The sequence below is a fragment of the Meriones unguiculatus genome, chromosome X (assembly GCF_030254825.1).
Source record: "Meriones unguiculatus strain TT.TT164.6M chromosome X, Bangor_MerUng_6.1, whole genome shotgun sequence".
In the NCBI taxonomy this organism is placed as follows: domain Eukaryota; kingdom Metazoa; phylum Chordata; class Mammalia; order Rodentia; family Muridae; genus Meriones; species Meriones unguiculatus.
The window spans coordinates 65552377-65574141 of record NC_083369.1 but is presented as its reverse complement, the minus strand read 5'-3'; the positions used below and the strand labels follow the sequence as shown (position 1 = coordinate 65574141).

The 21765-nt window shown below is 38.9% G+C and overlaps 1 protein-coding gene across 6 annotated transcripts in view; it reads left to right on the top strand.

The window, feature by feature from the left end:
- The first annotated feature begins 2590 nt into the window (after positions 1-2590).
- The window catches only part of Acsl4 (acyl-CoA synthetase long chain family member 4), an 81161-nt gene continuing 61986 nt past the window's right edge, over positions 2591-21765 (top strand). For 2 of the 6 annotated variants that reach the window (XM_021662814.2, XM_021662812.2), the window contains exon 1: positions 2717-2846. The gene's annotated coding sequence lies outside the window, so the exon portion shown is untranslated. Of the gene's footprint in view, positions 2847-21765 lie in introns of all 6 variants that reach the window. The other 4 variants (XM_021662811.2, XM_060375394.1, XM_060375397.1 and 1 more) reach the window with 4 other exon arrangements.

Sequence of the window (21765 nt, the reverse complement as noted above, 5' to 3'; positions counted from 1 at the left end):
TTTTTTCATCTTTCACAGATAGTGATCTTCCATCCCTGTAAGGCATAAAAATGTTGTAACTGCTCTAAAATGTCAGACAGCAGCTTGGGGGAGGGGTGAACGTTTTCCTCTAGGGTCATAGTTCTTAGAGATCTTTTCTTGCTTCCCTCTTTTCCTTCCCTCCTTTGCTCCCTCTTTCTACTCTTTCCTTCCTTCCTGTCATTGTTACTAGATATAATATGATCTCGAGACAGACATTTATTTGTAGCTCAGGTTAGCCTCAAACTTAGATTTGCCTCAGTCTACAGATATGGCATCACAGGCCTGTGCCACTACTCCTGGCTCCTGGTTTTACTACTGAAAAAAAAAAAAAGATGGTTTTGTTGACTTAGAACAATGCTCAAGCCCAGGCATGGCTTTAATCCCAGCACTCAGGGAGGCAGAGGCAGGCCGATAGCTTTGAATTCAAGGCCAGTCTTCTCTACAAATTGAGTGCAGAAGAGCCAAAGCTACACAGAGATGCCATCTCTCGTAAAACCAAAAAGAAAAAAAACAAACCAAACCAAACCAAACAAACAAACAAACAAAAAAAAACAATGCTCGAGATAAGTGTTTAGGAAGAATGAATGAAGTAAGCATAATGCCTATGGGAGTCATCATTGGCCTGGCCCTAAGATAATATAGAAGTCACTTAAGCTGTTGTAAAGTACAAATGACATCTCTCATAAGGATGAGTTTTATGGCAAGGTAGCATATGCTTTTAATCCCAGCAGTCAGAGAGGCAGAGGCAAGGGGATCTCTGTGAGTTTGAAGCCAGCCTGGTCTACAAAGAGAGTCCAGGACAGCCAAGGCTACATAGAAAAATGCTGTCTCAAAAAACCAAAAGCAGTTTTTTTTTTGTTTTTTTTTTTTTTTTAAATACAAGTAGCTTCTTGGTCTGATTATGTTATGCACACATATGTATATGTATATATTATCAAAACCTGATAGCGTCTCTTCTTTATTTACACCTTGTAAAGCTGGAAAAACTTCTGTAAGCTGAGGACTGAGTTCAGAAGAGTTTATTAAAAATGTCTGTGCTATGTGATTGATGATGAAGAAAACTAGAAAAAAATATTCATTAATTATAAGTTCTTTTACTGTTTGGTCCAACAGGTTGGTTTATATGTGCTACATGTATTTTAATTCCTTAACTAAACTCTAAGTTTGTTGAAAGAGTGGATATTTGTTCCTCCAATTTCTTTTGTCTTAACCCTAGAACCAATGACGGTGTCTGTACACTATAGGTACCTATGGAATATATAGCCAACTAATAATTATCTGTTTCTGGTATTACCACAAGATCTCATAAAAATAAAGATGACAATTAAATTTGTTGTTTGAAGTCCTGAGCTTTCTAGGTCAATCTTGAGAAAGGAAAAGTACATGAGTGCTTAAACAATATTTTATATGCACATTATATACAAGATGGTGGATCTGTTGGGAATAAAATGAGTACTACAGCTTTAGCATAATAATATTCAAACAAGCTGGGAATCTCTACTCCCAGCCAAGCATACTACCAGTGTCCTTTGGGATTCTTCTTAAAAATCTAAAATGCAAAAATTTCACCTAACTGAGATCCAGATCAAAACATCTGGGGATTATTTCTCTAGGTACTCTTATTTGAACAAACATCTCAGATGACTATAATGCACACTAAGGCTTAAGAACTACTGTAGCCCGCAGTCTGAGGTGAGCAATTTTCTTGTGTTTGTGTGTAGTTGTGTACATCACATACAGTCATTTTATAAGGAAAATTAAAAATAGCAAGTAAAAACACCCATAATAAGCAGAAAAAAGCAGCCAGTTAGCCCTTACGCATCACAGAACTGGAATAATAGTTGACATTTATTCCTTTTGGTAATATATTCTTGGCAATATGTGTGGCTTTTTCGCAATTACAGTCTGTCTTGAAACCCCAAGATAGCCTCTGGAATTTATTTAGAACAATGATTTCTTAAGTCTTTGGGAAGAAAAAGAACTTTTTATCAAGAACAGGCTTGGAAGCAATAGAATCTCACAGGATGGCCTTGACTTCTTATCAGTTGTGGACTCTTGCCTAGACTGAGTGACATGCAAACCTTGCCTTCAGGAGCCTGAGGGAGCAGGGATCTTAACACAGCTCAAGGCAGGATAAAAGGATGAGTGGCTTTGGCTCGGTGTTTCAGGAGCTAGAATCCAGCAAACGGGTTCGTCCTATAGGAAGCACAAGGCAGTCCAAAGATAATATCTACTAAAGGCAGTTGGAAGATGACCTCGGGGGAACTTTCATCTTGGGTGGAGTACTGTGAAGCCCGCTAGGGTGTGGGCTGGTTCTGCACCTCTCCGCCATCAGGTGCCAAGCCTTCGCGGGCGCTTTTGGCCAGCATTATGGGACTCCTGGCTCCAGGCTCTGCGCTCTGGAGAGCATTTAGCGACCTGCGACCCCTCCGTCGCAGCTCTCCTCCTCTGCAGCTGTCTACATCTCCGCCAGCCTCCGCCTCTTTGGTAGTGACGTCCTTAGCAAGCGGGGGCGGGTGCGTGGGTGGGCCGAGCCGGCGGTCGCCTGCGATTCGGCGGGCTCAGCCACACCACCGCGCTCCCCCGCTCCGCCCGCCCCTCAGGGCTGTCTTTTCCGGGCTTGCGCTGGGCCCCGCCTCCGTTGGCCGTCCGGGTTGTGCGCGCGCCGCTGCAGCGCTTTTTTTTTTTTCCTGCTGGCCTCCGCGGGGCCCCTCCTTGCAAGGCAGCTCCAGAGCTAGCGGGCACGCGGACTCCTCTCCGTGAGCTTCCTTCCCCAGAAGGCCAGACCCAGTGGCGGAAACGTGGTGGGCGAGGCAGCACCTTCGGTGAGTGATCCTAGGTTGGGGAGGCTGCGGCCACTGTGCCCGCTGTGCCCGTGCCCAGGAGGGGCCCCCGATCCCTGGTAGATCCTTACCTGAGCGGGCTAGGGGTCAGAGGGGCGCTAGGCTTCCCGGCCGGGGCTTCTGGCTCATGGAGTTCCTCAGATTCGCGTAAATAACTACTGTCACTGTCTCCTCCTTGGATGCTCTCCCGGATCCTCCAGAACCTCGTCCGGATCTTCCCTGTACCCCGAGAGCCAAGAGAACTCTTCCTCTCGGGAGTACCTGGCTTTGCTACGACTCAGTTGATAGGAGCACACCAAGTGCCTGCTAGACCTCCAAACGACCTTTAGGGTGCCCCTAGACTTCAGCTCCATTTTGTCCTCTCCCAGTCACTCTGTTACAGGGTCCAGGCACCCGCTGGTGTGCGTGGGCTGGTGTCTCTGGCTCTAGAACCATCTGCCCTTCTAAAATTTGAGGAAGGTGCCTTTGCTTTCGATAGATACCCTCTCAGCATCCATACCTTTAGGTATGTTAACAAACAGCTGGTTCCTAGCTGAAGCATGTACCGTGTGTTCTTCCGGTCCTCATCCCGGCGATCAGTAGATGCTATATATTTAATATAAGGTTTATTCACTTCCTCTTCCTCTCATTCGAGTACCAGTACCGAAAAGAACTGTGGCTAATGTCTATAGAAAAAAAAAAGGAAAAAAAAAAAAAAACTTAGGAGAATGTGATTCATTGCTTAACCGGTTACATATTTGAAATCAGACGTCATTTCTTTTCACTCCAGCATCTTCTTTGAAGACATTTTCTTTTTTTACCATTCTCTTGAAATTAATTTCCTTCTTTGTACTTTTCATCTTAAAAAAAAAAAAGTCAATCCTCGCTCAAGAGAAAGGACGGTAAGGATCGGATTAAGGGGAAATGAACCTTGTTGAAGAAGTAAGCAGTTTGCTTTACTGGTTAATGGTTTAATCAACCGCTCCGTTTCCTCTTCTGTGAAAATATGCCCAGCTGTCATGCAGTTGGATTCAAGCATATCCGAGGTACTTTTTTTTCTGTTTTGTTTGTTGGACCTCTAAATTCATGCGTAGTAACATGTTGCTACGGTTATTTAACCCAAGAAAGCCATTTCCTGAGCTTACCTGTAACTTTAGTTTTTCTTTTTCACTTCCAACAAACAAGGCTTCCAAATGTTCTTGCTGTATAAATCAGCAAGTGCCGATCAGTTACAGTGCTGCTATAGAGCATGTCAAGCAAAATTTAAAATGTAAGGCCTCTTCTCTCTTTTTATTCTTATGTTTTATTTATTTGCTTATTTATTTATTTTTACAATTGATTCATTATAGGTCCCGATTGAAGCCCCTCCCTCAACTCCTCCCAGCCCCTCCCTCCCTCCTTATCCCCCATCCCCTTACCCTAGTCTATTGAAAGGGGGAGTTCTTCTCTGCCATCTGCCTATAGCTTATCAAGTCTCATCAGGACTGTCTGGATCCTCTTCCCTGTGGGCTGGCAAGGCCGTTTCGCCAGGGGCAAGTGGTCAGCCAGGGGCAAGTGATCGAAGAGCAGGCAATCGAGTTCATGACAGAGGCAGCCCCTGCGCCTCTTACTAGGGAACCCACATGGAGACTGAGTTTCCACTTGGCTACATCTGAGCCGGGGGTCTAGGTCCTCTTCATGCATAGTCCTTGGTTGGTGCATCAGTCTCTGCAGGACCCCCTGGGCTCAGATTTTTTAGCTTTGTTGGTCACCTTGTGGAGCTCCTGTCCCCTCCATGTCTTATCCCCCACTTCTTCCATAAGATTCCCTGCACTCTGCCCAAAGTTTGTCTGCGAGTCTCAGCATCTGCTTTGATACCCTGTTGGGTGAATCCTATCAGAGGACCCTCTATAGGAGACTCCCACCCTGTTTCTTCTCTTCCACCACTTCTGGTGTTTATCTTGTTTGCCATTCTGAATGAGACTTAAGCATTCTCCCTAGGGTCCTCCTTAGTGTTTAGCCTATTTAGATTTGTAGATTTTAGTATGGCTATCCTATATGATACTGCTAATACCTGCTTATAAGTGAGTATATACCGTGCTTGTCTTTCTGGGTCTGGGTTACCTCACTCAGGATGATCTCATTCCATCTTAGGATGATCAGAATGGCTAAGATCAAAAGCTCCAGTGACAACACATATTGGAGAGGATGTGGAGAAAGGGGAAACCTCCTCCATTGCTGATGGGAGTGCAAACTTGTAAAACCACTTTGAAAATCAATCTGGCACTTTCTTAGAAAATTGGGATTAGCACTACCTTAAGTTCCATCTCTACCACTCCTGGGTGTATACCCAAAAGATTCCTCACCATTCAACAAGGACATTTGTTCAGCTGTATTCATAACATCTTTGTTTGTAATAGTCAGAATCTGGAAACAACCTAGATGTCCCTAAGAGGAGGAATGGATACAGAAATTGTGGCACATTTACATAATAGAATACTACTAAGATATTAAAAACAAGGAAATCATGAAATTTTCAGGCAAAGGCCTCTTCTTTTAAATTGCTCCTCTTTTCAGCCAAATCTACATAAGTCCAAACATGTTAGACTCCTGTTTGAATTTACACTCTCCACCATTTCCATGGAAGAACTAGCGTTATATTGTCAGTATACTTGCAAACTGGGATAAAGTACCTTGACATAAGTAACAAAACAAAACACAGAAGGGTATAATTCAAAAGTTGGAGTGATTTTATCTTTGTGGGTTCTTTTAAAAATATTAAAACTATTGGGTAGGGATGTGATAGGTAGAGAAAGAACAAAATCTTGCCTATTTAGGTGGCAAGAGACCTGAATCTGCACTCTGGAGAAGCTCTAATTCTACCTTCATAGCTGAATTTTGCTTTTCTTAGTTTTCACATACATAAATTAAATGACTGTATGGTTGTAGGATGATCCATAAACACCCCATTTTGGAGTCTGTTTTAAAAATAATGAGATTTTAATGAATGTATATATATTTTAGTGCACTTCACATTAAGGTTGTGGCCGAGTCTTGTTATATCACTTTAGGACATTTTCTCAAAGGTCTGCATATTCTGCATAGCTTCAATCAGTATATGCTTAGTTGTGATTTTAACCCCAGCACTAGGGAAGCAGAGGCTGGGTAATTTCCATGTTTGAAGCAGATCTCTAAATTCAAAGCCATCCTGGTCTACAGAGCAAGTTTCAGGAAAGCCAAGCTTACACAGAGAAACTTTGTCTCAAAAAACCAAAACAAGGTATGCTGAATTTTTAATTCATCCTGACTTAATGAGTGGAAGTACATAAATTCAAAAGCAGTTTTATAAATGTTACATTAATTTCCACTTACAAAAGAAAAGTAGTTACCTAACTGAGTTTTAGACACTAATGGCCATTAGAAACATGTAAGAGGATGTAAACATAGTGCCTTAAAATTGTAACTGGCTAGTAACTTTAACTGTATACAGAGGGACTGGAGTGAGATCAGTGGTTAAGAGCAATGGCTGCCATTTTAGAGGAACCATGTTCGATTTTCAGCCTGCACATGGTGGCTCACTGCCTTCTGTAACTCCCAGTCCATCACCCTCTGACATCTGTGAGCACCAGACATCCATGTGGTCCATAGACAAACACGTAGGCAAAACACCTATATACATAATATAAAAATAGTTAGGTGGGTGTGGCGGCACACGCTTTTAATCTTTGCACTTTTGGGGAGACAGAGGCAGGCAGACTTCAGTGAGGCCAGCTTGTATATATAGAGTTTCAGAACATCCAGGAACCCATAGAACCTGTCTCAAACAAAAACAATAAAAATATATTGAAAAAATTAAGAAGAATACTCATTCCATTTATAAATTCATTCCACTTTCTTGTTCTTAATGGCTCACATTTTGTGTTGGACCTTCAGAAGATGATAAGAGGACAATACCTGTTCTATGAAATTGTAGCCTGAGAGGAAGGTGTGGTTTTAGTGAGACATGTGGACATATAGTTTATTTTATTAAAAATAGTAATGTTTAAGTCGATGAACAAAATCCCCTCAAAGTTAAGTTTCAATAGGGAAGGAGCTAATCATATTCTGATATGGACTGTTTATTTTATTTTATTTTATTTTATTTTATGTTATTTTATTTTTGTTTCTCTGTGTAATAGTCCTGGCTGTATTGAAGATCCACCTGCCTCTGCCTCCAGAGTACTGAGATTAAAGGCTTGTTCCACTAAATCTGGGCTGTACTGTTGGCTGTTGTGGCATTACTTGTTCTCTTCCTTGACTTTCCATAGGAAAAATGTAAGATTTGTTTTCCACTACTGGCTGATATTATATATTTTATACTTTCTCTTTTGATTATGAATTCTGGTATTGTTCTAGGTTGTCATACAATTTTAAGAAGTAACACCCCATATCTGATTTCATCCAATGTTTGTATCATAATTAATTATAATAAACAGCACAACTAAGAAGTCTTTATTTTTATGGATGTGTGCTTGCCACATGTATGTAGATGTGTGCCTAATCAGAAGAGGGACTGGATGCCTTGGAGCTAGAGTATAAGCATTATGAGCTGCCTGACATAGGTGCAAGCACTCTTAACTGCTAAGCCATCTTCCAGCCTCAATATTTTACCACTTTAGCATGCACTTTGTGTGTGTGTGTGTGTGTGTGTCTCTGTGTGTGTGTGTGTATGTGTAGTTCTGCATACTGCTACCATGTGTAGCTTTCTGTGATCACTCCAGGCAAGCCATAGAACAATTCTATCCCTTTTATATTTACAATTATCTCCTATCTCTCATATGTCTGGTGCCCATGTTCCTTGTCATTTCAGGAACACTAGATAAATGGGAACAGAGACTGTAACCATTTTAGACTGCCTCCTACCACTAGCATGATTATTTAGAGATTCATGAGATTTATATCCTTAATCAATAATCTGCTTCTTTTCATTACTGAGTAGTATGGCATGTCATAGATGTTTGTTTAACTCTACACCTATCAAAAGAACCTCTGATGTTTCCATGTATGAACATAAATTTTTCACTTCTGGGATAATTTCCTAATAATACAATTGCCAGGTAATACAGTAGTTGCACGTTTAGGTTTCAAAGTAACTGATTTCCATAAGGCTATCATTTTATATTTCAATTAGCAATATATGAATGACTTGTGACTTTGTCAGCTTTTAGCCTTGTTGCTACTTTTTTTCCTTGGCTGTTCTGATTCTATGTAGTGATAACTCTCTTCATACTTTTAATTTACACTACTTTAATAGTTCATTATCTGCATTTGCTGCCATTAGGTAATTTTTTTTATTTGCTTACTATATTTGTGCTTTATTGTTGTTTTTAGACAGGGACTTTATGTAGCCTTGGCTGTCCTGGAACTCTACATAGATAGAACAGGCTGCACTTGATTTTAGAGTTCTGCCTACCTCTGCCTTCCAAGTGCCTTCCAATTTGCCTGGTTTAAGGTTGTAATTTAATTACAACATTTCTTGCTTCCTTTCCTCCCTGTAAACCCTTTTACCAGCTCCTCCCCATTTTCCTTCAAAAATATGACCTCTTTTCTCATTAATTGTTGCACGTATATATGTTTGTGTACACACACACACACACAACACACACACACACACTTAAATATAATCTATTGAGTCTGTGTGATATAACTTTGTGTTTATGTTTCCAGCCCCAATGTATAAACACAAAACATTCCCCCACCTAAGGCTCAGAGAGTATTTGTGGGGGAGGAGGCCAGAAAGATTGTGTGAGCCAGAATATCAAGGAATTTGCTAAGTGATTGTGTCTCCTAGTAACACCAGAAACTGTATCCATAAACCTCAACAACATGACCACCCAAATGTGAGCTGAACGAGGAGGACACCAATGAAAATGCCAAAATGGACAGGGACTAGGGCTCAACCCTTCACAAGACTATAGGCAACTGAGTAAAGCTGGAAGCAGGAAAGGTGGTGCTCCCCAGGGAAGAGCATACCAATTGGTTCTTCTGTGCCTAATGGTCAGCCCTGAAAACACACTGCTAAGTCTTTTCAAACTTATTCTTTGAGGATTTCATACATGTGTACTCATTATTGTTCATAGTCACTCCTACTTCCCCCCTACCTATTCCTCCTGTATCTCACCCCCTCCATACTATATTGCCCTCCCACTTTTAGTGACATGAAAGCGTGGGTCTGGTGCCATCCACTGGGACATAGACAACTTAACAGGTCACTGCTAGGTCTTCAGGAAAATATCTGTCATCCTTTTGTCTATTTTTGTGTTGGATTATTTGAAATTGTTGAGTATTAAATGCACCTTTTATAATTTAGGTGCTGGCCTTTTGTTATATGGCTTTAAAGTACATTCTTTCACTTTGTGGCTTGTGTTTCCAGTATCCTCACAGTGACTTTGCAGAACTTTAATTTGGACTGATGAAACAAGGAAAAACATTGCTTGCAGGGAAAAATAATATTTTTTAGCACATGATGTGTGCTTCTGGTGTCAAGGGGGTCTTATATATTTGCACTATTTAATTCTACTTTTTGTGTTCTGCCTTACATCCATTATTTTATACTGTAAGCAGTGTATTTACTATATCAATAGTTCTGGAACACACATATGTTCTGTGCCAAGTGGCTTTGAGCTTACCATGTGAAACTGCTTATATATGCTCTTACCATACTAAAATGACTACTCTCCGTAAAGTACAGTGTCTACCTTATCAGTTGTCAAATGCAACATAGAATTAAACAGACATATTAATAGGTTTCACTTTCTAAATTAAAAATATTTTGGCAAAACCATAGTTTTCAGCAAAGTTTTCTTTTTAAAGTTATCCAAATCACAAGTGTTTGTTCTCATTTAAACACAGTTTGAAAGTATATTCCTGCATTTTAAGTAGTGAAGTTATCTTAACTATACACTTAGTAGTCCCTTTTTACTTACTCTTCCTGAATAAAATACTATTTTTTTATGGTCATTACTTGTCATTTGTTTTAACTGCTTATTTTGTATGATGTGGAGATAGAGCCCAGAATATTGTACTTCCGAGGCAAGTGCTGTACCCTAACCCTTAACTGTTTTTTTTTACAGTGAATGTTAGTTTTAGGTGTTGCTTGTACTATCTCATTTTAAAAATTGTAGGTACTGGGGCCTGGAGAGATGGCTAAGGGGTTAAGAAGACTGGCTCTTCCTCCAAAGGTCCTGAGTTCAATTCCTAGTAAACACATTATGGCTCATAACCATCATAGTGAGATCTGGTGCCCTCTTTTGGTGTGTAGGCATACATGCAGGTAGAATGCTGTATAAATAATAAATAAATCTTAAAGAAAATTGTGGGTACCAGTATTATGGAGAAAATTTGCTGGACTAGTGACTAATTTTAAGAATACTCATTTTTTTTTTAATGGTGGGACTGTAGTAATCACCTGTCTCTTTGCTGTTACCATATCTGCTCTAGTAAGTACAGTTAGGGTATCAAATTCATATGAGAAAAAAAGAGCAAACTGGTGTAAGTCAGGGGACAGAAAAACACTCTCTTTGGCCAAATCCCATCCATCACCTGTTTCTGTAAATAAACTCTAGTTGGAACAGAGCCATATGTCTCCATTTACGTATTGTCTGGAAGTACTCTCAGAGACCCTGTGGCCTCCTAAGTCTGTTTACTCTCTGGACCATTATAGAAAAAAAAATTCTGTTGAACTCCCAGATAAGACAACCTTAAGTAGGATCGATTTTTTTTTTTTTTTCTATTTTATAAAGGAAAACTTTGAGCCTTTGCTTTTATTTCTGTGGTTCAGAAGACTGCATTCATTTTCTTCACCAAGCCTGGCAGTAGAATTATTAAGGCATGGGTAGAGAACTGGGAAGGTTGGTTTTTGTTGTTGAGGTGTAGGTTATTTCAGGGTGAATTTTGTCTTACAGATACGGTAACTGGTAACTAGTATGATTCTAATAGAGGCCTACGCAGTTAGGTTCTTCCAAACCAGACTGGTAATGAGTGAGCTGGGCATGGCTACAGTTTTGCAACAGAAACTGCTCTGTGGCCTTTAAATACACAGTAGGAGGCTACCAAATTGAACTTCCACTGTGGTTTATTATTTTGTTTGCACAACTTCCTTCTTTTGTTAACTTGACACTTTAGTTCTTTTAAATGTCTTAAGTGTCATGCTGAAAATGGAAATGAAGTTGGGACACTTGTCTGTACATTTGGAAGGAAGTGGATCCCATCATATGCAGAAGCATATTAAATATGTTTTTAAACATAAATGCATATTTAAAAAAGACTCATGAAAAACATAAAAACAGTACAATAAAATAAAAAAGACAAGTGGCAGATTTGGGGAATAGCTTCTAAATATGTCATAGAAACATCAGTTTACCTGGTTCACTGTGTTAAAGGATGATCACTGAGCTTGTAAACCTACCAGCCGGGAAATATGCTTTACTACTGAACCTGCATATTGTTGGTGTGTATGCATTTGTTTTGCTTTGTGTGTGGTAGGCAACTGCTTCACCACTGAGGTAGGTTTCTATGTAGTGTTTTAAAAATATATGACTTAATATTTTATAAACTGATGAACTATGAATGGGCAGAGTTGGCATTCTTTCTGAAACAAGTGAAAAGATACAGTGTGTGGGATTTGCTTCATATCATATCACAGGTAGATGATGGAGGTGGTAAGTGGATATTGAAGAAAACATAGTTCAACACATAGATAATTGTTGAAACTGGTAATGATTCTGTTAGGTTTATTCTAATGAATGACGCTGCATTGTTTTTAGGAAGAGTTGATGAGTAAAAATTGCTAAAAATAGTAACTAATTAGGTGTAGGTAAGACAGTATAAAATTTATGTAAATGCAGAAATTTGAAAATTGTCTGCATGCTCATTGCTTTGCAAGTATTTTTATCCTAAAATTTCAGATTAAATTTCTTTGCAATCAAGAGAAACATGGCTTCTTGGCTGTATATCAAAAGTTTGGTGAATGAGTATACCTTTGAAACTGATAAAATGAAAAGAAGATAACCTGAAATGTTTGCTGTGATGTGTTATGAATAGTTATTCGCTTGAATTGACCTTTTATATTAACTGTTCTAATTCAAATTAGATAAAAAGTTCTGTATAATAAGCATAATATATAGCAAACCTATTGATCCATGAGAAAGATGTGCACAAAACATAGCAAACTCCAGAAAACCAGAAAAGAATTTGTACAAATATTTTGCTGTGCAGTAGAGTATCAGAGAAAAAAGAGAAAAGAAAAATTTCCATCAGAAAGACCTAGATGAACTGACACAGTCATTTTAGAGTATGGTAAAGGAGTCACACCATGATTCCACTTATCTGAAAGCTAACAAAGGTTATCATGTTTATAGATAATAATAAAAAAAAGCTTTGATTGACAGCACACTGCAAAATTATCCCTAGAGGAAAAGGGAGTGGTGTTAGAGGAAACCTGTTATTCTATATAAATCTATAATGTAGTTAACAGTTTTAATTGCTTTTTTGTTGGTACTTGTGTGAGTTAATAAGTAACATTTGCCCACTGAAGGGTTTTATATAGCAAATGTATTGGCTTGTACTGAGTGAACATTCAGGTGTTTTCATAAAACATATATTTTTTTTTGCCTGCGGATCTGCTTGTGCATACATGTTTGCATCTATGAATGATAAGTGTCTATATGAATGCAAACATGTATGTACAAGCATCTGCATCAGCAAGTAAACAATGGATCTGAGCATGGTATTATACTCTTGTATTTGTATTTTCAAAATAGAAAATTTAGGAGAGTCTCCATGGGAGAAAAAATTTCTTTTTCTCTTAGTTCTATGATGGGGCTATGTTCTAAGAACGTGTTAGTTGATTTCATCATTGTGTGAATATCACAGATTGTATTTATGCAAAGCTAGGTGGTAGAGCCCATTGTGTACATAGTACACATAATTGCATTCTGTGGTTCAGATATGATTAGAACACAATGGGCTTGCTTATACCAGCATTATCACAAATGTGACTAATGGATTTTGCCACCACCTTTCTTGGCAATAGGAATTTGTGAAATTCATTATAGTCTTATGGGAGCACCATCATGGATGTATTCTGTGGTGGTAATGTCTATACAGACCTTGGCTGTATTAAAATTGTAGTTATAGGTCAGAGGCTAAGACTGCATGCTTTGCAAACATGAGGACTGAGTTCAAATTCCCATGTAAAAAAAGTCAGGCATGGCTGAAGACTCTCCATAGCCTCATTCTTAGGGAGTGGGGTAGGAGTAGAGATGGTGATAGGAGGCTCACTGGATTGCTGGTCACAAGCCTAGTTCTATTTTCTGCGACAGACCCCATTTAAAGAAAATAACGTACAGAGGAGTAGAGCAAAACACCTGATGTCTCTTGGCTTCTACATGTACATGGGGGCTTATTCTTGCATATACATGCACATGTGCACATATAACACACAGACACACACAGACACACAAATATAAAATTTATTGCTAAAGTGACAAGGTATAAGTGCAATATGTGGAATGTCATTACGATTTTGGGTGTGTGAACTTGGACTGTCGTGAAAAATATTCAAACTGAACCTGTGTTGCTTATTTTGTTTAAAGAAGAAAACAGTAGGTGTGTCTAGATTTTGGCTAAAGATGTGTGTAGTAAAGGACTTTATTTTGCAACTTAGAAAAGTAAAGAAAATCTAGGTGTCTGTAGCAACATGAATCTTTGTCTATGATAGGTCTGTTTTGTTGTTGCATATAAAATTGAGATGGGAGAATCATGCTAAAGGACCAAGTTCCATTTGATGAATTTGAGCATGTATGTCTGTATGCTGCTTTTTCATGAAGCTTTAATTAAACAACAAGACCCATTAAAACCTCCTGAGTTTATACTATGGGACTTAGAAACAAACATGTTACTTTTGTTGCAGTTGTTTCTGAGCAAGGCTGTAACTATACAGCCCAAGACGTTACTATGTAGTCCAGGCTAGCCTCAAATACACTTTAGGGCACCTGCCCTAGCCTCTCAAAGGCTGAGATTGTAGAAGGATGCCACTCACCTTAGGTAAATTATATATATATTTTTCATAATATTTTTGTTCTTTTAATCATTTTCCACAAACTAAGTAGGACATTTTATTTTAAAAGATTATATGTAGACAAGGTGTTTCATATAAAAAAATCTTCATAGTACTTGTATTTTTGTTACAATTGTAACAGCCTGTTTTTCCAAGGCTGTCTCCCTGTCTCTTGGCCTTGTGGAGTTTGATTTCATTACAGAAGGATTTTCTACTCATAGGTGCAGTTAATAAGGTAACATACATTATAGGAGAATAAAGTTAAAGGTTTATTTTTCTTACTTGAATAACAAGAAAAGGTGTTGAAAAGTTACTAGTGAATTATGGTGGTTTTAAATGAGGCTAGCGCAGGGGGAGGCATACTGAAATACCTGTTTTCTTTTAGTTTTTTTGGGTATTTCCTTTAATGTATGGTTACATTATTGAAATACTATGACAAAGTGACTGCAGGCTTTTGCAGGGTCATTCATCTAAGAAAGCCTGGAGAAGTGAACAGAGGGTGTTGATGCTGAGGGGAGGGCGAATATTACTTGTGCTTCGAATGTGGTAGTAATTTCTGCTTCTCAGTTGAACAAAAAGGTTAAAAGATCTCTCAGACAGGAAACAGGAACTTGGTGATTGAGCTTAAAACCCAGTTATGGCTTAGAAGAGAAGAAAGAGGGCACAGTAATAGCACTGGGATGAATCCAAGTAAAAGATTCTGGATTCCACATGGCCACAGAAGCTATGGAGTCAAGAAGTAAGTTAAAAGAATAGTTAAAAAACCTTAGCTTTACTGAAGGATAGAACTGAACAGTAGTCATAGCACTTGCTTCAGAAAGTGGAGCAGAGAAGAGAAAAATAGGCCAGGCATAATGATATTCTTAGAGTTGGAACTAGAGACTTTCGGATTTGCTAGCTTAGCCTAGGATGATTTTAAAGTCTTTGGTGGAATATTTGGGATACAGAGAGTATCAGGTACCAAGAAAAGACCAAAAAGGGTTCAGAAAGTATTAGAATCCTCTATGGCCAGACGGCTTCTTACAAAATTGTATTCATTGCTTTTCTGTTGCTGTGATAAAATACCATGATGAAAAGCAACTTAATGAAAAAAGTTTATCTTGGCTCACAGTTCTAGAAGGATAGGAGTCCATCATGGAAAGGAGGCATGGCAACATGGGGCAGATAGGGCAGCAGGAGCAGGAAGCTCAGAGATTACATCTTCAACCTTGAACATGAAGCAGAGAGAGCCTGGGCTTCTCAAAGCCCATCCCAGTGATAAACTGACCTCCAGCAAGGCTGCATCATTTCCCCCAACAGTGCCACCTACTGGGGGTCAAGTTTTCAACTACCTGATCGTGTCAGGGAAATTCTCATTCAAACCATCTTAGAAAGGAAGGTTACAATTTCTTGGAAACAGGTTATTTCCATAACTGGAACCTAGAAAAAGCACCTCCGGTGCACCTTTTATGAGTTATACAATCCTTAATTGGGAAGCCATGTGGTGTTTATTTCCACACACACACACACACACAAAATTAATGACTTCATTCAAATACAATGATACATGCTATGCTTTGTTTTTTTCATTAAACAAAATGCCTGTTATCCTAAGGATGTTATAGTTCACAATTAACCCCTAGAAATTTTTGGACTCTTAGTTTTTGTTTTTAGTGTCAAGCATATATGGCCAGGATTTTCATATGCAACTAAGTTTTAAAAATTATATATATATATATATATATATATATATATATATATACAGATTACTTTTTAATATTTTTATACCAAGAGATTAAATATTAAATTAGTTATACAGAGTATTTTTCTTTTCCAAAGAATTCCTCTTTATCTGCAGTTTCACTTTCTAGTTTCACTTGCCTGAAAGTATTAAATGAAAAATTTCAAATGTAAACAATTTGAGTTTTTTTTTAACATTTTGAGTTTTAAACAAAATTTTACCACAATACTTATTATAATTATTTTACTAGTCCCTATTGCCGTTAATCTCTTTCTCTGCCAAAATTATAAATTAAACTTCATTATAGAGATGTGCATACAGGGAAGGACTAGTATAGATAAAGTATGGTACTATCCAACACTCCAAGCATGTAAGGAATGTCTTCTATTTTTCTCCCTGGATAACAGGATTGCGTATTTCCTTACAGGTTAAAAGTACAGGCTGTTTTAGAAGAGACAACTGTAAACTTTTGTGGTGAATTTTCTGCCTTCTTTTTTAATCCCTGTATTCATCCATTTATGTTTTGAGATAGGATCTCACTATGTGTTTGAAGTTAGCTGGAACGCTCTATTTATTATTTGTGGGCATGTGCCTTTGTACACATGGAGCTCTAAGGACAGTTCTTGAGAATAGACTCTCTCCTGCCACCTTGTGGTCTCTGGGGGTCAGACTCTGTCAGGCCTGCAGGTGGGAACCTCTACTCCTGCTGGCCTGTTTTTAAGCAACAAGACATTAATTTTTTTTTTAATTTTTTTCTTCACAATTTATTCATTATATGTCCCAATTGAAGCCTCCTCCTTCAACTCCCTCTACTCTCACCTTCCCTTCCTATTTCCCCCAACCCCTTCCTCTATTCAATTTAAAAGCGTAGTTTTTCATTATTCCCATCTACCCATAGTTTTTTAAGTCTCAAAAGGATTGCTTGGATCCTCTTCCTCCGTGGCCTGGCAAGTGATCATAGAGCAGTCAGCTGAGTTCATGATAGAGGCAGCCCCTGTTCCCCTCACTTAGGGATCCACATGGAGACTGAGCTGCTAATTGGCCACATCTGAGCAGGTGGGTCTATGTCCTCTCCATATGGTCTATGTCCTCTCCTCCTTTGGTGCTTAAATCTCTGCAGGACCCCCTGGGCTCAGATCTTTTAGTTTTGTTGGTGTCCTTGTGGGGCTCCTGTACCCTCCATGTCCCTGTTCCTACCCCTCTCTTCCATAAGACTCCCTGTGCTCTGCCCAAAATTTGGCTCTGAGTCCCAGCATCTACTTTGATTCCCTGTTGGGTGGAGCCATTCAGAGGTCCCTCTATAATAGGCTCCCATCCTGTTTCCTCTCTTCCACCACTTCTGGTGTCAATCCTGTTTGCCATTCTGAATGAGATTTAAGCATCCTCCCTAGGGTCCTCCTCAGTGTTTAGCTTCTTTAGGTCTGTAGATGGATGTCCTATATTATATGGCTAATATCTGCTTATAAGTAAGTATATACCATGCCTGTCTTTCTGTTTCTGGGTTAGGTGACTCAGGATGATCTCTTCTAGTTCCAACCAAATAATCTAGTTAAAAAGTGGAGTACAGCGCTAAGCAGAGAATTCTCAACAGAGGAATATAGAATGGCAGAGAAACACTTAAAGAAATGCTCAACATCCTTTGTCATCAGGGAAATGCAAATCAAAACGAAACTGAGATTTCACCTTACACCCATTAGAATGGCTAAGATCAAAAGCTCAAGTGACAACACATGCTGGAGAGGATATGGAGAAAGGGAAACCCTCCTCCATTGCTGGTGGGAGTGCAAACTTGTACAACCACTTTGGAAATCAATCTGGTGCTTTCAGAAAATTGGGACTAGCATTACCTCAAGATCCAGCTATACCACTGCTGGGCATATACCCAAAAGATGCCCCACCATTTCAGTAAGGACATTTGTTCAGCAATGTTCATCGCAGCTTTATTTGTAACACCAAAAAATCTGGAAACAACCTAGATGTCACTCAGCAGAGGAATGAAACAGAAATTGTGATGCATTTACGCAATGGAACCCTACTGAGCTATTAAAAACAAGGAAATAATGACATTTGCAGGCAACAGGACTTACAGCCTTCTCCTTACAGTCCTTTTGGGACTTGCCCTAGGAAGACCTGAATCACTGGTAATTGTTAGGCCTTGAAGTACAAAATAGTTTGATAAAAAAGATATGTGTCCTTTAGTACAATAGGGACAACTATTATACATAGTGGAAGAGATAGGCATGAGAACTCCAGAAATACTGGTAGTTCTTATATTTGTGAGAAAAAAATTCCTGTTGCAGGATAGCTGCCCAGTTCCTGCCTTATTTCTGTATCACCCTACATTGCTACCATATTCTTTGGTTATATGAAATATTTCTCTGTAACCATTGGCCTAGTGCTACAATGATAAAATTTAGTAAAATGGGCACTTATTCTTAACAAATAACTTTCAGAAAGCTGGTGTTTTTCTCAAAACAACGTAAACTGTAAGGACCATGCAGTCTTTTGTTTTATCCTTGTAGGGTGAAAGTTTCCAGCTATAAAACCTGTATATGGGGGGGCTTGTGATTGTCATTGAAGGACTATGTTGTTCAAGACACTTCCTGAAGGAAAGAGAAGGTGGATGATGTACAAAGTCATTACCAAAGATGAGGAAGTGACAGCGAAGGTCTAAGACTCAGGGTGTCCTTTCAATTGTGAAAATGAGAAATTTGCAATTCAGTTGTTCTATGATATTTAAAGAGCAAGTTGTGTCAACCGGACACAATCTGGAGTCACTGGGAAAGAAGGAAACTTAGTTGAGAAAATGCATGAGTCAGATTGCCTAGAGTTAAATCAGGTATTGTTTTGAGTAATGATTGATGTGGGATGACCTAGCACACTGGGGCCATTGCCACCCTTTGGTAGGTGGTCCTGGGTTGTTTAAGAAAAGAGACTAAGCAAGCCAAGAGGGACAAGCCAGTAATCAGTGTTCCTTTATGGCCTCTGCTTCAGTTCCTCAAGTTTCTGCCTTGATCCTTGAGTGATGGACTATAAGCTGTAGATGAAATAAGCTCTTTTCTTCCCAAGTTACTATTGGTCATGCTACCTATGACTATATAACAGCAATAGAAAGCAAAGTAGGGCAGCTTTCTTCTGCTAACTAGAATGTTGTGAAGCCCTGCAGTATTTAACTTGACGAACATAGTCTCCAGTAAAATTATGCAAATGTAAATATAAAATTAGTATTGTCATATAGCATTCATAATGGAACTGTGGTGACTTTAATAGATAGCAAGCAACTAATTTGGAAGTAGTAGCTTTGGTTACAGTTTTTTTTTTCTTTTTTTACGTAGATGTCCATTTCTCCAGCTTTGCATCATTCCTGGCTAAGGAAAAAAACATTTTACATCATTTAAAAATATTTTGTAACATAAATAAAATAAAATGAAATATTTCCTTTGTTTAGGAGGAATGAGTACAAATTTAAGATGGAAGATAGGAAATTAGTTCTTAGACTTGTCAGCTGGTTGGTTGAAAAAACAAACAAACTTGTGAACTTTTTACCCCGTACTCCTAAGGAATAGGATTGACTTCTGCCTCTAGGGATAAAGAAAAGAAAAATGGAAGAGGGGAACTGGAGAGGTGTCTCAGTGGTTAAGAGCACTGTCTACTCTTCCAGAGGACACAGGTTCAATTCCAAGTACTCACATGGCAGCTCACACCTGTCTTAACTCCAGTTCCAGGAGACCTGGCATCCTCACACAGACATACATTGAGGCAAAACACCAGTTCACAGAAAATAAAAATAAATAAGTCGCAAAGAAAAATGGTAGTTCAATTTTGGATAGTTACTTATTTGGCTTGTAGCTGTCCAGTAGACTGATTCTCTAAGGTGTGTCTACCATTTGGACCTTGCAACAAGATGTTGTCATTGACAAAGTTCGTGTCTGAGAACTGCACAATTGAGTTATAATAACAAATTGTAAAACCAGTTCATATTTTATATTGGGCCAGATTCATAGCTATCCTTGTCAACATTCAACCCAGAGGCTACAAGGTTCTATACATTGCCTAGAGTTTAGTTCCCAGCCAGGTCTGAGAGCACCTGTTCTTTCTGGTTTCACTGGCACTGCCCCAGTGCTGCTGAAATGTCAGGATTTTACCTGCACTGGTCACCTGGCCTCCAGCCTCTGTGTTCTATCTTCAAGCATATTGGTCCTGAAAACTGTAAAATAAGGGCATGAAAAGGTACCATTACCCTCTTTAAAAACTTTTGCTCTTTAATTACCTCCCCCTGAGGGGGAAGCAGCCTTACCAGGCCACAGAGGAAGACACTGCAGCCATTCCTGATGTGATCTGATAGACTAGGATTAGAAGGAAGGAAAAGAAGACCTCCCCTATCAGTGGACTTGGGGAAGGGCATGCATGCAGAGGGGAGAGGAAGGGAGGGATTGGGATGGGAGGAGGGAGGGAACCACAGAGGGGATACAAAGTGAATAAAGTGTAATTAATAAAGAATCAAAAAAAAAACTTCTTTGGTCTGGAGAGAGTCTTAGTGGTTAAGAGCACTTGTTGCTCTTGCATAGAACCCCTGTTTTGTTCCTAGAATCCACATGGCAGCTAACAGTCCTCTGTAACTCCAGGAAATCCAGTGCACTCTTCTGACCTCCATGGGTACCAGGCATGAAAGTGGTGTACAGCCATGCATGCAGGCAAACCACTGAGAAACATAAGAAAAACATAAATCTAAAAATAATATTAACTGCAAGTTGCTTTCAGAAAGCCAGCAGAGCTCCAGATGATTAAAAATTACTTATCTGAGATTAAATAATCACAGAGGTAACTGCAAAGGGATGTCTTAAAGGCACTTTTCATTGTTGATCCAGCATTGTTGATCTGTAAATGTATTACGGATTTATGGGCAGTATTCACCATTACTAAATACCACCATTTTTACATTCTGCAGGGTTGTTTCTTAGCTGACCGCTACATGCTAATACATACCTCACCTTCCTTAAACAGTGTTTCATTGGATAGAAGAAGGCTTCTCCTTAGCTTGCCATTTTTAGTACTCTGGATGCTTCACTTTTACTCTGTTCTTATTTATATTTTCGTTATTTTTCAGTACCAGAGACTGTGCTATATAAATGCTTTACTATCAAGCTGTATCCCCAGCCCTAAACATTTATTTTTGGCACTCTAGATATGTGTCTTATAGTAAAGCATTTTAAATACTTAGGCAATAGAACTTCTCTTGGATATGGTCCGGTCCAATATGAATCTAACCTATTCCAATTTTTTGACTTCCTAAAATAATATAACCAAATGGGAGTGTTTGTAATAGTTAGCTGGTCAATACATTAGTAAGTTCAGCTTTCTGTTTGTGCTTTTTGATAGCAGTAACAAGTGTAACTGGATACTCAGTGGCTGTAATTAATAAACTTTAAAAAGTCTATAGTGGATGAGAGGGTTACCTCATATGTAACCTGCTCCTGTTGTACTTTTTTATCCATATTAGGCTGCTGTCTACCTAAAGTGTTGTTTATTGAACACCAAGTTCCATTAGAGCAGAGAATATTTCTTAAATAAATGCTTGCCATGCATTTGTAACTACTAAGGATTTAGTAAACTAAATTTTTGTTTGAAGGGTTGTTACTGACTATGCCTTTTAATTCCTTCCCCAGTCAGCTCTCCATGTTATGGTGGTTACAAAACCAAATCAGTAGACACTTAATGTTTATTTCCTTCTTCAGTGAACTTGGTACAGCAGAGAGGTATTATTTGTATATTTAAAAGAGAGTCAATAATATAATTGTCTCTACAATTTTGTGTTGGGATATTAGAAAGTATGATGGCTTATTGCTCAAGAGTTTAGTTTACATATTCTTTTTTTAAATTTTTTATTTATTTTTTTTCTTTTTGAGACAGGGTTTCTCTGTGTAGTCTTGGCCATCCTGGACTCTCCTAGTAGACCAGGCTGGCCTTAAACTCACAGCAGTGCACCTGCCTCTGCCTCCCTAAGTACTGGGATTAAAGACGTGTTCTACCACTGCCCGGCATGTTCATTTATTTGTTTCTTTGTTTGTTTGCTCATTCATTTATTTTGGTTTTTCAAGACAGTGTAACATTGGCTGTCCTGGACT